Source organism: Heloderma suspectum, chromosome 7 (genome assembly GCF_057233095.1).
Source record: "Heloderma suspectum isolate Gila_16-S chromosome 7, 16-S_ref, whole genome shotgun sequence".
Taxonomy (NCBI): domain Eukaryota; kingdom Metazoa; phylum Chordata; class Lepidosauria; order Squamata; family Helodermatidae; genus Heloderma; species Heloderma suspectum.
In genome coordinates, this window is record NC_139464.1 from 118,172,923 (window position 1) to 118,187,093 (window position 14,171).

General features: G+C 46.2%; 1 protein-coding gene across 6 annotated transcripts in view; it reads right to left on the minus strand.

The window, feature by feature from the left end:
* Nucleotides 1–14,171, minus strand: part of A4GALT (alpha 1,4-galactosyltransferase (P1PK blood group)) — a 90,955-nt gene that overhangs the window by 3,737 nt on the left and 73,047 nt on the right. The window contains exon 3 of one of the 6 annotated variants that reach the window (XM_084811203.1): nt 5,809–5,936. The exons of 4 other annotated variants lie outside the window; for them this stretch is intronic. The gene's annotated coding sequence lies outside the window, so the exon portion shown is untranslated. Of the gene's footprint in view, nt 1–5,808; nt 5,937–6,320; nt 6,755–14,171 lie in introns of those variants that run through there. One more of the 6 variants, XR_014784493.1, reaches the window with a different exon arrangement.

The window sequence follows — 14,171 nt, forward strand, 5'->3', positions numbered from 1 at the left end:
TAACAAGAAACCCTTATCTGGTAAGAAAATAAGAACATAAGAAGAGGCCTTCTGGTTCAGGGCAAAGCCCTATCCAGTCCAACTTCCTGTTCCTCACCATAACCAACCAGATGCCTCTGGGAAGAACATGAGGGCAATTGCTCCACACAGCCCGACACACAGGGTGGATTAGCACATAATGCTAAGCCATCCTGGAGGATAAGCCACCGTGGGTTAGTTGTTCGCTTGCCAACCCACATTACTCTGGACAGACGATCTGGCACATGGTGCCTCGGCATGGCTTGTTTCCCCATCAGTCCTCCAGCCCACTCCCTACATGTATCCCAGTGTCCTTTGCAGCACAACCTGTCTCAGCTCCTCATCCCGGTTCCCTCCCCACTCCATTGCTACAACTTTTGGGGGCATTTACTTCATTTACCACCTTTTTAAAATAAAAAATGCAGTGCTTCAGAATTGCACAAGTGGGGTTATGTTCGTTCTTTCTTTCTTTCTTTCTTTCTTTTCTTTCTTTCTTTCTTTTGGTTGGTCTTTTGCAAGTGCGAAAGAGCACAGATTTGGCAGTGCATATAGAAAGACTACATGTAGACTTACCAGGTCAATTTCCTCAATATGTTCCAGTTGTCAAAGGGAGCACGGAAGTGGAGTAGATAGCATACTAGGGAAATGACAAGTAGGGATGTCAGAGAAATCCACTGCGGATTCAAATGAGGCCGGATTCTTTGGAATCCGGCCTCAGGAATCCACAGCGGATCAGAACCACGTACCTCCGCTCCAGGAGGACTGGAGGCGGAACAGCACTCGGCTGCTTCTTGCCAGCCAGAGCCATTCGCCTCCTCCCTGTCCCTGCCGATTGCCACGTCTTAAAAAAAAAAGGCGATCTGGAGGATGTGCCCATAGACTTACAGTATACGCAAAATAGAGCCGTGAATCTTGCGTATAAGCCTATGGACACATAGACTTATACACAAGATTCATGACTCTATTTGCGTATAAGTCTATGGGCACATCCTCCCGATCACCTTTTTTTTTTTTAATGGATTGGATCCAGAATCTACCCTATGTTGACAGAAGGGTGTTCAAAAAGAAAAAGCGCATTCAAACAAATTCAAACCAGCAAAATTAAATTGTCATTAAAACCACAGAGAGCAGAGCCAACCTTATATGAAAAGCCATAAAAAGCTAAATGGTACAAAAACATTCTTTTGTGCACCTAAAACTGCATAAAGATGGGGCTGGTCGCACATGCTGTTTTTAAATTTTATTTATTTATTTATTTATTTGTAAAAAATTAAGATCATCTTTAAGTGTAGAATTCTCTCAAGTGTGGAATTTGTGTGTGTGGATATAGCACAGCCACTGTGTGTGTGTGTGTGTGTGTGTGTGTGTTCTCCAGCAGCCAGCCCCAGATGCTGACGCATTGAATTAATTGTTAGCTGCAATGGCTTTTGTCCTAAGTTTTTAAGATGACAGGAATGCTGTATTTGAGTACTCTGGGAATTTTTCAAACTCTCTCATGGTGATTTGACCATAGCTTGTTTTTGCAAAGAAAAGGAGGGAACGCTGTTTGGTAAAATACTTGTTAAATGGGTTCTACCTTTCCTCAACAGCTTCCTGGAAATATCTGTAAGCTGCATGACTAACATCGGGGGGGGGGGCGTTTGTAAATACTGTGACGAAAAGCGCAGTTACAGATCTTTCTTAGGGCGCAATCCTATTGGGATAGGCGGCCGCCTCAAAACTTGGAAGACACCGCCTATCCAATGTAGGGCAGGAGATTCATGGAGGGAATCATCCCCTCCACGCTTCAGCCACCCTCCATTTGCGGCTAGACAGCCAATTTTGGCTGTCTAGCCGCGGGGAGGCAGAGCGGGGGAAGTGGCTGCCGGACGACACATAGGATGTGTCGTACCGGCATTTCCACCTTCCCTGCCCCAGAACGCCCCCCAGAATGCCCTGTTTTCGCGGCTCCATGCTCCTCTTCTGAGCGCAGGGCCGTTCCACACTGCCTGCGAGGCAGTGCAGGAAGCGGGGGGAAGGTCAGTTCTCTGGGAATCGACGTATCCTATGACTAGCAGCCATAGGATTGCTCCCTTAATTTATTGTGAAAACATATAAGGATTGCCGTGAAGCTCCAGCCCCCTTCTGGAGGCAATGTGGAATCAAAGGCCTGTATCTCCACATGGATTGGTAATGTATCAAAATCATTTTGGAGCCAAGTTCTTTATATATATAAAGTTAGTGTGATCACAAAGCAAAAAGAAAAAAAAACTCAACTATCTCTTGCACTAGACTTAGGGCGCAATCTTATGCATGTTTACACAGAAATAAGTCCTACAACTCCCAGCATGCCCCACCCAGCAATCGTAGGACCCACAATTTCAGAGCATGATACTCTTGGTTATTGACAATACTGCTGATACAATAAAAATCCTATGTACTCCTGTAGCTGTATGTTTGTTGTTCTGTTTGTTTTTTTAATGAGAGAGAGAGAGAGAGAGAAGATTGCCATGAATTTTCTATAAAAGAAAAAAAGAACAATGTAAATCTAAAATTTTGTTGTGCTTGGAAAGAAATGAGATAATGTCTGTGAACTCAATGTATGATATACAACTAAGATAAGAACTAGAAAATAATAATAAGCATTTGTTGTGTAAGGGGAGCCAAAGGCAGATATCTTACAATCTTAAGAGATATTTTAGTGTATGTGTATTGTGTGTTTATGTTGTTGTTGTGTTTTGTTGGTTTAAAAAGAAAAGAAAAAAGGAACCAACCAGCCTGCCTCCTCGACAAGCATGAGGCAGCAGGGGGGCAATATCCTGCAAACAAGAGGAGGAATTGTCCAAAGAGAGCTCTGAAATGGAACTTTCCTCCTCTGTGACTATAGTCGGTAGTTCTTTGTTCACCACCAGAAAACCCTGGCCAACAGAATCAACAAACGCTTCTAAGTAAGATTTAAAGCCTGTCACCATCAACCTAATGTCCTGGATTTCCTGAAAAAAATTAATAATCACTTTGGAGGTCAGGAGACAGTGTTTAGAGAGGGTCTCCAAATCATTGTCGTGCAGGAGACTGGGCAGACTAAAGGAAAGTGCTCTCTTATCCTGCTCCAGATGAGAGACTGCAGCATCAACTGAGGCATCCAAGTCTGCTTTATCAGGGCAGTCCGCTGAGAGCAGGCTGTCTTCAAGTGGTTCATCCAAAACTCGTGCCATAAGATCGTCCATGTCTTCTGCGATTTTATCAGACATTGGCATGGGTTCTTTAAGAAAAAATGAGTCCTCCCCCACATGTCTATGTGCAGCTGATGTGACAGGGTGGGTTATAAAATTGTCAATACAAAGTTGTTTAAGCTTAGGGGAAGTTCCAGAGGCAGAATTATCCACCCTTAATTTGCGCCGCTTCCGAGTTAGAACCATCATTAAAATCGACAACACAACCTAAACAGGAGAGAGAGAGAGAGAGAGAGAGAGAGAGAGAGAGGAAGGAAGGAAGGAAGGAAGGAAGGAAGGAAGGAAGGAAGGACTCGTGCGTCCCTCGTGCATCTCAAAGTATGGCACCAAGCGTGCATTTCGTGCTGCGCTTTGCGTGCCACAGAGGCGCGCCACGCCTTAAATACTTGCTGGAGGAGGAGCGGCAGACAGAGGTGAGGCTGAAGGACAGCTCGGGGAGCCAGCAGGAGCCCAGGAGAAATCTCACAGCCTCACACACTCTCCAAGCTGCTGGCACTGTGGTGAGCCTTGGCCCTCACCCCTGGGTATTTTCTTAATAGATCAGGGGGGAAAATATTTAGGTGAGGGACTGTTCCTCCTCAGCAGGACTCCCCCTTATTAGGAATCTACACCTAGGAGAGGCAGTAAGTATGCATAATAAGTAAGACATGATATTAAAAATGCAAAACATGACCAATAGGGAATGGCCTCAAAGGGAATGGTCTTTGAGGTTTTCAAAAACGGTCGGAAAAGGCTTTGACCATTATTTATTTATTTATTTGTTGCATTTATACCCCGCCTTTTTTCCTCTTGCAAGGAACCCAAGGCGGCTTACATGATCTTCCTCCTCTCCATTTCATCCTCACAACAACAACCCTGTGAGGTGGGTTGGGCTGAGAGGCTGTGACTGGCCCAAAGTCACCCAGTGAGCTTCCATGGCCGAGTGGGGACTAGAACCCGGATCTCCTGGCTCCCAGTCCAACACTCTTGCCACTACGCCACGCTGGCCATGGGATCTACTGGAGAATATGGCCAGCTAGGGATGTACGAAAGTCACTTACCTGTGACAAAATTTGATTCGCGGTGGGGGGGAGGCGCTCCATCCCTCCCCCCGAAATTCTGGCCGGGGGGGAGGCATCCCGTCCCTCCCCCCCGAAATTCTGGCCGAGGGGGAGGCGCCCCATCCGTCCCCCCCGAAATTCTGGCCGGGGCGGAGGCGCCCCATCCCTCCTGCTGCGAATCCTGTCCTGCTGGGACTGCAAATGGCGGCGGCCGTAGCTGCCGCCATTTGCGTCCCTGCAGTCAGCCGTGATAGGCTACGTAAATGTTTACGTAGCCTATCACGGCTGAGTGGGAAAAAAAAAAACCCGCGCGTATGCAAGTGGTGGCGCCCATGGGCACCGCCATTTGCGTTCCTTATTTTGGCACATCTAGTCTACGTAAACATTTACATAACTACGGCGAAAATAAGGGGAACGCAAATAGTGTAGTGTCTACGCTATTTGCATTCCCCTTATTTTCACCGTAGTCTACGTGCGGGGTTTTTTTTTTTTCCACTCAGCCGTAATAGGCTACGTAAACATTTACATAGCCTATCATGGTATTTTTTAAAAATCTAGCCTTGATAGGCTACGTAAATCTTTACTTGGAAATGGTGGCAGCGGCAGGCGGTCGGAAGACCGGCCGCCGCAGCCGCTGCCGCCGAACCGCCGCTGAACCACCGCCGTAGCCGCCGCCTCCAGGGAGATTCGCCCAAGTTAAGTCCCGTCCCGGGGGGGGCAGTGGGGCAGACCGTTTCGCCACCGATTTCGGGGGGCCGAATGCGCTGGCATTCGGCCTCCCCGAGATTCATGGCGAAATTCTCTGACATCCCTAGTGGCAAGGGTGAAATATGATAAGAGTAAGGGAAGGGAGGCAGCAGGACAATAGATTTATCGAAGAACTAGCATAGCAATGCCCAGGAACAAACCCCAACTGTGCTGGATCTTTTCCTTTGTGATTTAACATTTTCTGTTATATATAGACCAACGTGTATGATATACAGTCAAACCTCCAGTATGCTGAGCTTCTTAATGTAGTTTCAGTATTATTGTTCTTGTTATTATTTACAATTAAAAAATATGTAGGGTGCAATTCTATGCAGGTTTAGTCAGAAAAAAGGTCCTACAACTCCCAGCATTCCCCAGCCAGCCATGCTGGCTGGGGAATGCTGGGGGTTGTAGTACTTTTTTTAGTCTAAATCTGCCTAGGATTGTGCCCTTAGCTAGCAAAAGTCACCCTTATGAGATCCCAGCGACAGTGTTTTGCATTTCATAAGTGGCTCCCAAAGTGTTAAATAGATAATGGTGTGTTTCTCCTGAAGAAATACAGACTGAAGGGTGGATCTGCTTTCTGTTGAATTTTAACATGCAGATGCATGTGCAGATGCTATAAGTGACATTCCATTCCATCCATCCTGCATTTTTAGGAGTACGTGCAGCCGGTGGGAGCCAGAAAGAGAAGTTAACATTTGCACATGCTCCAATTGTCCCCGTTGACCACAGACAGTGCCTATCTTCTGTTCTTATAAAATATCTCCCCCATTATGTTCCTATTTTACCTCTTGAGGAGGTGTTGGGATGCCTATGCAGTTCTTCAGGATTCCTGGCCAGATCAGTCTATTTCTGGTCCATCTCAGTTTCACATGTGTTCACTCATAAGTCCCTTCCGTCCCATTTCCACATTAATCTATGGATGGAAATGCACAAAAATTGTATTGAAATACTTATTTTTGAATGCATTTTATCATGGAATACACACCTCAAAACACTTTTGATGTGGGAGCAGTGGAATTTGGCAGTCCACGATGTGTTTCCACCTATGCTCAACCTATGAGTTTGTAAATAAACACAGTACTGCAAAACACCTGTCAGCCTTCAGTGATCTCCTTCCAAAGGGAGCCAAAACTGGGTAAGCCCTGCACCTCTGGAACTTCTTGTTGTTCAGAAAAGTGGGATGCCTGGAACAATATGTATAACCAGATCCATTGCAAGATGGAAGTGTGTGTGTGTGTGTGTGAGTGAGTGAGAGAGAGAGAGAGAGAGAGAGAGAGAGCAAGCGTAACCTAGCTTTGCCATGATAATTTATATATTTATTTCGATATTTATATACTGTGAAATATAATAAAATCCAAAAATCCATGTAATGGTAATCTCCAGAGAACTTTACATTATGCTATTCTGTTTTTGCAAGTAAAATATTTGTGCAATGCATTTAAATGTGCCAAGCTCTTCTACTCTTTCTGTAGATGGCTCATATTGCCTTCATTTGCACCAAAGCCAGCAGAAGAACTCAAGTTTGTTCAGTCTATTAAAATGCTGGAGCCAGCGTGGTGTAGCGGCTAGAGTGTTGGACTGGGAGCCGGGAGATCCGGGTTCTAGTCCCCACTCGGCCATGGAAGCTCACGGGGTGACTTTGGGCCAGTCACAGCCTCTCAGCCCAACCCACCTCACAGGGTTGTTGTTGTGAGGATAAAATGGAAGGGTTATGTAAGCCACCTTGGGTTCCTGAAAGAGGAAAAAAGGCACAATATAAATAAATAAATAAATAAATAAATAAATGTGCATTCTCTCTCAGCATTTCCTTTTACAAATCTGAGATGACTTTATACTAACACAATTTAAAAAAAAAAAAAAACACCCACATTTAGTCAATCCCTCTGTATTTTAAGGCTACAGTGATGAAGATTACAGCCCCTGGCTGGCATCATTTTTCCGTTTCAAAAATACTGTCTCCGAGTATTTTCATTGCACTTCGTATGACTTAGTTATGCTTTTCTACAGTAATGGGTTTTCTCGGTTTACTCAACAGCTGTACTCCTTCCACAAAGCACTCCCCCCACCCCCCTGATACCTGTTGAAACTGCTCTTTGCTCTCCAAGGAATGCTCTCTTTTTGAAATCCTGGTCTATATTTGAACAGACACTGTAATACGCATTTGTTACGTACTTTCTGTATCTCCCATGTGTATAAAAACAGACCTTCCTACCCACACCATGATTTTTCCTTCTTAGCTAGGAGGACCAGACCTCATAAGGCTTGAGGTGAGCCTTCTAATAGGTTGATAAGCCCTAGAAAGTCAGTTCTTGTCACCTGTTTAACGGAGTTCTTCAGACTCCCCACTGGGGGGGGGGGTTAATAGTTTGAGGAAGAAGAAACAAAACAGACAGCTGCAAAGGCTGCCAAAATTGGTTCGAGCCCAGATCACTTTCTAATATCTTCTGTAGTGAACACAGCTGCAAAGGATTCCGGTTCTCTGCAGTCTCCTCCCCAGCGTCCTTTAGTACTACTTTCACTCCTTGGACCTCTAACCATTCAGTCGCTTTTCTTCTCCTGGCATAATGAAATTATTATTGTTGATCTTAATGGGTTGTATCCAATGGTGACTTTGTGCCTACCTTCACACCAGCCGGGCACCCCATTTTCACCAATTCCCCCAGCACACCGCAGACCCCCTTGTCCTCCCACAAAGAGCTGTTCCTGAGAGTTGGGGGACCTTCAAAACAGTTTGGGACACAGCGGAGGCCTGCAAGAGGATTGGGGGAATCAGGTTCCATGCCTTGCGTGGGCAGGAATGCTTTCTGCTAATGCAAAGTGACCATCAGATCCAACCCATTTTTTTAATTTATTTTTTTTGCAATATGCTCCTCAATTCCTCCCCACCCCCTTATCTGATCATTCTTTTACATGTGTCATGCCAGAGGGTGCTTTTGTTTGTTCTCCTTCGAGCCAGGGGGAGGGAGAATTCCTTCTTTTAAAAGGAAGCCTTAGTGCTGGGATAGGCAACCTGGCATCTTTCAGATGTTTTGGACCACAGCGCCCATAAGCGTCAGTCATCATGGCCAATGGTCAGGGCTTATGGGCGTTTGTATTACAAGAATCTGGAGAGCATCAGTTGCCTACCCCCGCCATAGGCTGCAATCTTAGCCAGGACTATGGCATGGGAGGAAAGGTTAACCCCCTCGCCACACACCATGGTGCTGATCCTCAAAGCCTCTTGGTAGACGTGGGCGGGAAGGCCCAAGAGGATGCCAGTGTGGTTCATGAGCAGAGTCAAGGAAGGCATAAAAGACACTAAGGCTGCAATCCTACGCATGTCTAGACAGAGAAATGCCCTACAACGCCCAGCCCTACAATGCCCTACAACGCCCAGCATTCCCCAGCCAGCATGGCTGGCTGGGGAATGCTGGGCGTTATAGGGCATTTCTACTCTTGACCTGACCTATCTACCAGCCTATCCACACAGCATGTGATGCTTGTAACCTTTACACATAGGCAAGTCACTATGCATTCAACACACTCAGAATAAACCCAGCCCTCTATATTCCTAATTATTGAATTTCCCAACACCAGGATCCTCCAACCCCCTGCTAGGAGACATGGACTAGCCACAAGAAGATATAAATTTAAAGCCCAAGAAACTGATGCCCTCACTCAGTATGATGCTAACATGCCCTGTCCCTCATTGTCCATGAGAGCAAAAGAGCGGTGGGATTATTGTTTGTTATTGAGAGGATTTATATTGCCATAACGCAAAGTGACTTACATCATAAATACACACACGCACACATACACACACAAAGGTCCATCTGTACACAAAAAACGACAATCAATAAAACACTAAGCAAATAAAACAAGTTAGACATGCAAGAACAGCTTACGAATCAGCTTAAAGCAACTTACAACAGTTAAATCATAAAAATGTATTAAATGAGTAGTGAAAAGCCAAGCGACAGGGAGCTAAACAGAAAGACCTCCTGTGGCAAGGAGTTGCACAGCGTGGCCTCAAGAGAAGGCCCTCTCCTGGGCCCCAGCCAACCAGGCCTTCCCACCCATTGGGAATTATATCAAGCAGCCTATGATTTATTCTGAGGAGTCTCTTTGTCTTTCAACAACTCAAATGATGCTTCAGCCATGTCCTTGAAGGTCCAATCTGCGTACCTCTTGGCTTCATTTTCCGGGTGTTTTATAACGAATTTCTGTGGTGTTCTTCAGCATTGCAAATCACTACAAGGCAGCTGAGGGTGCTGTATTTTATCTTTTATATCTCCATTGCTTTGCAGCCTCCCAAGCTGCCTGCACTTCCTGATCTGAAAAAGCCCTACAGAAGTGCGAGAATCTGAGGAGGCTTCAGACTGCTGGAGAGATGATTGTACAATCCTACCTCAAGGAGCACCTCCAGCAACACCAGACAGGCCGGTCAACATGGTCAGCCTTGGATGGTCTTCTCTCTGTCCCATCAGCCAGGACAGCTAGGCTGGTGAAGATGAGGGAGAGGGCCTTCTCAGTGGTGGCCCCCACTCTGTGGAATTCCCTCCCTAGGGAACTCCGCCATGCCCCCTCTTTAATGAGCTTCTGCCACGCACTGAAAACTTGGCAGGCATTTGGGGTGGGTTAGGGTATTTTTAAATAATGTTTAATGTATGATTTTACTGTTTTAAATTGTAATGTTGTACATCGCCCAGAGTGGCCGGCTGACCAGCCAGATGGGCAATTAAGAAAGTTAAGAAATTAAATAAAATAAATACAGTGAAAGACAGGACACTCATGCTCACTCCTCAGCTGCTTCCTAGGTAAGGTAAGCACAAGGAACCTGAACCCAACAAGGATGTCAGAGGAATTCGGTTGGCAGGGTTGAATTCAATGAGCTTTCATCAGCTCAGCCCCTGGACTCCATTCCGTCTTCTGCCAGCTGGCCCAACTCAGTGCACAAGTTGGGCGAGCTGGTGGAATTTCTGTAAAAAAACATTTTTGCATAAAAAACATTTGCACAAATTTTGGCTGTAAATTGCACAAATTTGCGTATTTTGCGGGCATAATTTGTGCAAACTATGCAATTTTGCACAATTTACAACTGAAATTTGCACAGATGATGCAAATTTGTGCAATTCACAACCAACATTTGCACAATTTGTGGCTGCAATTTGTGCAAATCTCCATTTGTGCAAATTACAGCCAAGCCCCCCCCCCCAAGTGTTAAAAGTCTTCGGAACTTGGGAAACCATGCGGCTGAGCTCACAAGAGAAAGCTGAGTTGGGCTGTTGTAGAAGTCCAGCGAGCACAAAAAGGGCTGGATTTCTTGGCAATGGACATCCCCTAGGACCTAACCCATGAGAATTTCTCCAACATGTTCTCCTCTGAATTTCGTTTTGAAAGCAATTTCTTTTCCATCAAACTGACTGAGAATGGTCGAACGAAATGTGGGAGAAGTTTTCAGCACAGCACTTGTTTCTGCCCAGAGACAGAAGGTCATACATGCAAAACACTGGACAATACCTATACCCATACTGACATCTTAGCTTCCTAACTAAGTTTTGGTCTTTTTCTTTGAAAAGCCATGTTTTCATTTATTTGTAGAGATGCCCAGAGTAGCTGGGTGGGGAGACTGAAACCCTGCCAAAGTGGACAAGACTGAGTTCATCTGGTTGCTTGGTCAGCCCAGTGGAGGCTGGTGGCTCCAATGTCAGTGGGCCAGTGAATCCGCTCCGGGTCAGAACCATTCTGATCAACAAAGCTGTCTGCATTTTAGGGGACTGTCGTGATGAGGGCTTGCACTTCAACATTTCCCTCTACACTGCTTTAGGGGAGCTTCCTTGCTGCTTCCCACTGAACAGTACAGGAAGTGTGTGTTGGACATTGACTTGTTGACTGCAGTCCACTTGTTGACTACAGCCGCCAAACATCTTAATGCACGTGCTGAAATTCCCTCTTGCTGCCATCTACTTAACAGGTGCTGTAACTTCACCACCTGGGTCCCCCCATGTCCTGTCGTGACTGAACAGATTTTGTCCATGGGAAGAAGGGATCATAGCTTGGTGGTAGAGCACAGACTTGGCCATGCAGAAAGTTGCAAGTTCAGTCTCTGCCAGCATCTTCAGGTGAAAGGATCAGGTAATAGATCATAGAATCATATCATAAAATCACAGAACAGTAGGGTTGGAAGGGGCCTACAAGACCATTAAATCCAACCCCCTGCTCAGTGCAGGAATCCAAGTCAAAGCATCCCTGACAGATGGCTGTCCAGCCTCATCCTGCATGTCTCCAGTGTGGGAGAGCCCACCACCTCCCTAGGTCATTGGTTCCACTACTGTATTGCTCTAACAGTCAGGACATTTTTCCTGAAGTTCAGCCAGAATCTGGCTTCCTGTAACTGGAAGCCAGATTCCAGCTGACGATGGAAAAGAGCTTTGCCAGAGACTATGGAGGACTGTGGCCAGTCTGAGTGTCCAGTCCTGAGCTAGATGAACTCTGACCTGGTATAAGGCAGCTTCTTATCTTTGCTCTTGTATTCCATGATCTACTGGGTCAGTGTTCCCTAGCACAGGCCCTCTAGATGTGTTCGACTACAACTCCTACCTTCCCCACCCACCATGACCCTTCTGACTGGGGATGATAGGAGAGGTAATCCAAAACATCTGGAGGGTACCAGTTTGAGGGAGGCCATACCAAGTTATGCCTTGGCCTGGCCAAGCCAACCCTGCACCTAACAGAGGAGGCCAGGCAGCATGTTTCAGCTTCAGTGTTATTTAGGACACATCCTGTGCAGGTTTAGACAGAAAAAAAAGTCCTACAACTCCCAACATTCCCCAGCTAGCTGTGCTGCCTAGGGAATGCTGGGAGTTGTAGGCCTTTTTTCTGTCTAAACATGAATAGCATTGCATCTTAAGGGGGCAATCTTATGCATGTTTAGACAGAAAAAGTCCTACAGTTCCCAACATCCCCCAGCCAGCAAGTCTGGTTGGCTGGGGAATGCTGGTAGTTGTAGGACCTTTTTCTGTCTAAATGTGCCTAGGATTACGCCCTTAGGGAGCAATTTTTTTAAAAAAAATTGTGAACCAGCCAGAGAACTTTGGCTATTGGGCGGTATAAAAATGAAAAGAAGAAGAGGAAGAGGAAGAGGAAGAGGAGGAAGAAGAAGAAGAAGATGATGATATGTGGGTTTCTGGGAACTGACCTCCGAACCCATGCTCTAACGTTGGTTCCCGAAGAACTGACCTTCCACCCTTCCCTCACTGCCTTGCAGGCAGCCCGGAAAAGCCCCGCACTCTGCACTTGGAAGAGAGCACGGAGCGGCCAAAACAGGGCATTCCAGGGGGCGTTCCGGGGCGGGGAAGGAGGGAATGCTGGTCAATTGGCTGTCTAGCCACAAATGCAGGGCAGGAGAAGTGCAGAGGGATGCCCTTCATGCTTCTCCTGCCCTGCATTGGATAGGCGGTCACCTCCAATTTGGAGGCGGCCACCTATCCCCATAGGACTGCACCCTTAATTGTTTTTAAAATGCAGCCTTTGTGGGGTTGTTTTCCTGTTGACAGGAAACTGTCAAGTGATAGGGATCATTTGGCTCGGTATGTGAATAACGATCAAAGTTAGCCAGCAACAGGACAAAGCACTATTAGCATAAGGAAATTAAAGATTTTCTAAGTGTTGCTGAAGAAATCTGGTTCAGAGGCAAGAGAATTGACAGAAGCATCTAATAATAGTGGGCAAATGTAGACTTTCTAATGGAAATTGGCAGCAGGGTGAGAGTTGTACAGGGAACTCCGCCAATGTTTTTCTTATCGTAAGTAACATATGGCTTCCGTTTCCCTTACAGAATAATAATATCTGTATTTTTCAAATCATAGTTTAGATTTCACACACACACACACACACACGTTGCTGTTCTGCTTTTAATTGCTTTCCTCACTCTCTTGTTCCTTTTAAAAGAGGCAGTTTAAAGTATTTTTAGTATTACTTTTCAGCTGCATCTAGAATTGCCAACAGTTCAGCTGGTCTCTGCACCTGGACTCTGAACAGCAGCTGATCTCCCCCACTTACAAAGTGACAGCACTCATCTCCATGTCAGGAAACAGCTCCGTTGCTATAATCCTACAACAAATCAAATTGCTGAGAAAGGCACAGTTGGGGAAGCTGGCTGAAGAGTTGGTACCCTGATGCTGGGGGACTGTTTTCAGGAGTTTGCTGCCAACCCCTCCCCTCTGCTGCCATCCATGGGACTGTTTCTGTTCTTTCCTGTTGTATGGCAACCAAAGAAAAAGGAAGGTTTACGAACACCTTGCTTTGCACGTTTCTCTGCTGAAGCAGGCTGAAGTTGGTTCCTGGTTCCCAGTTTCTCATTCAACAAAGGGCTGCATGAGAAGCCTTAGTAAAGTTTGCAAATCAGGATTGGGCCGCCCCAAATCATGCACCCTCATGACCAGGAGACTGTTTCCCTTGAGATGTCCCAGAAGTGACTCCAGCCTGAAGCACTGGTTTTGTGCATGGTTTAAAACATGATGCCCTCCCCATGTGGAAATAGTAATGGGGTTTGCACCCCAAAATAAATCCTGGGCCACCCCAAGTGATACATCATCACTACTTAGAGGCTGTCCCCTATAAGACTCCAAACAATATGTCCAGTCCAATTTTTAGTTTTGGTGCAAATCACTTTCAAGAGTGACACACGCACCCCATGCCAATCACTGTCAATATTCCTAAGAAGGAACTGGGGGGGGGGGGTTGTGCCTTTAAAAAAACTTTGAGGGGCTCCAAATCATGCACCCCCATGGCCAAGTAATGGTCCTCTACAGGAAACTCTAGCTTTTTGCCCAATCCAAAGAATCATGTTTGTACAAGGAGCTCTCAAGCGTGATGCCCCCATGCCAATCATTGCTAAGGAGGAATTGGTGGGTTTGCCCCCAAATATATCTTGGGCCACAGCGGCCCAGAGGAGGAGGGGTGTGGTGAATCTTCTAAAGAGCCACCCCGGAACTTATCAGGGAAAAAACGGATTTCCTGAGACTGCTTGAAGTCCAATTCTTTTCCTCAAGTCAGGTTCTCCCCGGTATAGTTGCTGTGTGCCCTAACCCCCGCATTTACCTCCGGTATACTAGCCCTGCCCAGGGGTGTGCCTTTCACCGTGACCCTGTTCACAGCGTGTTTCCTG